At 38.3% G+C, this 2,771-nt stretch overlaps 1 pseudogene; it reads left to right on the forward strand.

Moving 5' to 3' along the window:
- The first annotated feature begins 260 nt into the window (after positions 1 to 260).
- On the forward strand, positions 261 to 1,826 carry LOC126087510 (synaptotagmin-14-like; annotated as a pseudogene).
- Positions 1,827 to 2,771: the final 945 nt, after the last annotated feature.

The following is a 2,771-nucleotide window of genomic DNA, read 5'->3' on the forward strand; positions in this document are numbered from 1 at the left end:
CAGCAAAAGGTGAAGATGAAAAATATTCTAATCGTATGAAAAAAAATTCAAACATGGACAAACAGAAGCATGGTATTTCCTCTGAAAGTGAAGATGAAGCACTGTGTAGATACCATGAGGTCTTATCCAGAACACACAATTCCAGATTACTACTGGTAAAGTCTATACAAAAGGACTATTCTTGGAAACAAGACAAAAATATAGTCCACTATCTGTAGAGTATGATGGATACAGTGGGGAAGCATTAATAAATGAAGGACATGTCAGCTCAAGGATCATCTTCACAGCTTTCTAAACCTCTTTATCCTGAGCCAGAAGCTAAATACAGGGCACTAGATGTGACCTTGGACTATGATTCACAAGAACAGAAATTTTTGCTAACAGTGATATTCGACACAGACATCCTAACGTATATCAGCAGAGGTGGCAACTCATGACAACTACACCTTGTTCTGCTACCTATAAAGAAACAAAGCAAAAGCCAGCATCCAGAGAGGACCATGCCCCATCTTCACAGAAACATTCAAATTCAATCACGATAAATCTGTGATGATTGGAAATTATGCAGTTCAGTTTAGACTTTATGGTGTACACAGCATGTAAAAAGAAAAGACTTGGGGGGGGGATTATTTTTTATTTAGAAAAACAGGATCTTCAAGGGGGAAATGTTATTATCTGAGATACTGGAACTTTCTCACAATCCTTCTGGCTGTGACTCCCAAATGAGCATGTCAGAAATGTCCTGTAGAGAAAGGATAACCTGTGTCAGTCTCCAGAAATTCTCGTTGGCCTGCTTTATAATGCCACAACTGGAAAACTATTAGCAGAAGGGCTAAAAGGCAGACGCTTCAAAACTTTGGCATCAACAATTGGTCTCAACCCACCTGGATCAAAGGAGAATGAAGAACACCAAGGACACAAGGTGATTATAAGCCCAAGAGACAGAAAAGGCCACATGAACCAGAGACTACATCATCCTGAGACCAGAAGAACTAGATGGTGCCTGGCTACCCCCGATGACTGCCCTGACAGGGAACACAACAGAGAACCCCTGAGGGAGCAGGAAAACAGTGGAATACAGACCCCAAATTCTTGTAAAAAGACCAGACTTAATGGTCTGACTGAGACTGGAAGGACCCCGGTGGTCATGGCCCCCAGACCTTCTGTTGGCCGAGGACAGGAATCATTTCCAAAGTCAACTCTTCAGACATGGATTGGACTGGACAATAGGTTGGAGAGGGATGCTGGTGAGGAGTGAGCTTCTTGGATCACTTGAGACTATGTTGGCATCTGTTGCCCGGAGGGGAGATGAGAGGGTGGAGGGGGTTAGAAGCTGGCGAAAAGGACACAAAAAGATAGAGTGGAGGGAGGGAGCAGGCTGTCTCATTAGTGGGAGAGCAACTGGGAGTAGGTAGAAAGGTGTATATAAGTTTTTGTGTGAGAGACTGACTTGATTTGTAAACTTTCACTTAAAGCACAATAAAAATTATTAAAAAAAAAAATTGGCATCAAGCAGACCACTCAATACATATGCTCAGTTAATTCTACTGAATTTCACGCATCAAGAGATTTCCTAACAGAAGCAGAAGGCAGCCAAACCCAGTACCCAAGAAAACTTTTGCTTTTCAAGTGGTCCTATTTGAACTTTATGATGTGACACTCATACCATCTGTGTATCACAAACCCAGCGTAAAAGAAAAGGGATAATAAGCTGGACTTCTTTAGGTCTGAACAGCTCTAGAAAAGAGGAACTCAACCACTAGGCTGAAATTAAAGAGCCAAAAGGACTCCAAGTCTTTAGATGGCATACACTATTACAGATGTGATGAGTGGGATAAATAAGCAATCTCAATCCAAGGCAGCATTGTTTCTGATTACAACATTTCTTTTTTTTACCTAGTCACCATTAGAAGAGCTGTTCTTTGACTAATCATATCCAACAGTCTATCAAAATGCATTAAATTCTGTGGAAAGAATATCTAACGCTGGCATCAATGAAGAAAAGATTTGTGTGTCTTTGATAAACCTTCTTCGAGAAAATTTGAAACTTATATCATCACTGTTAAACAACAATCCTTCAGAAGGTCAACAACACCCTTTTGGTTTGAAGGTAATTTTATGTTACAAGAAGAGCCAGTAATTACATTAAAAATCAAAATTACAAATGAACTTAAAAAATCCAAATTTTAGTTGCAGCACTATTTTAGTATCATCCTACATATTATCCAGAAAACATGTTTTAATTGTTCAGTTCCTGTTGTTTATAATGTTCTTTGATAGGGAAAAATAGTTCTCGAATTCTATTATATGTCATTTGTAATGGCAAAGGGTTTCCATCACATTAAAAACTTTTATTTCAGATATTTCCCCTTTGTGCACTTCATTGTGCCTTAGTTCTACTGAATACAACTAAATCCAAATGCCACCAAGTATTTATTTTCATAAAAGAATTATTTTATATTTTATTAAGAAAAGATAAAAAAAGGGACTTCAGACAAAAAAAAATTTCAGACTACTGTAATTACTGAACAAAACGAAACAGAGACTGTACAGTTTTCCTTCTTCATTGCCAACAAACCTTTTCTTGGGAAGTGAGAATAAGCCTTGGTGGACTTTGCACAGAAATAAAAATCACAGAATTATTTACTATTAAACCCAAGTAGAAGATGGAATTAAAAAAACAAAACAAAACAAGACAAAGAGGTCCCAAGTGCTATGGAGGGATTTCTCCAGGAGTGTCTGTTAATGCTGACAAGGCACATTCTCTTATA

The sequence above is a fragment of the Elephas maximus genome, chromosome 12 (genome assembly GCF_024166365.1).
Source record: "Elephas maximus indicus isolate mEleMax1 chromosome 12, mEleMax1 primary haplotype, whole genome shotgun sequence".
Classification (NCBI taxonomy): domain Eukaryota; kingdom Metazoa; phylum Chordata; class Mammalia; order Proboscidea; family Elephantidae; genus Elephas; species Elephas maximus.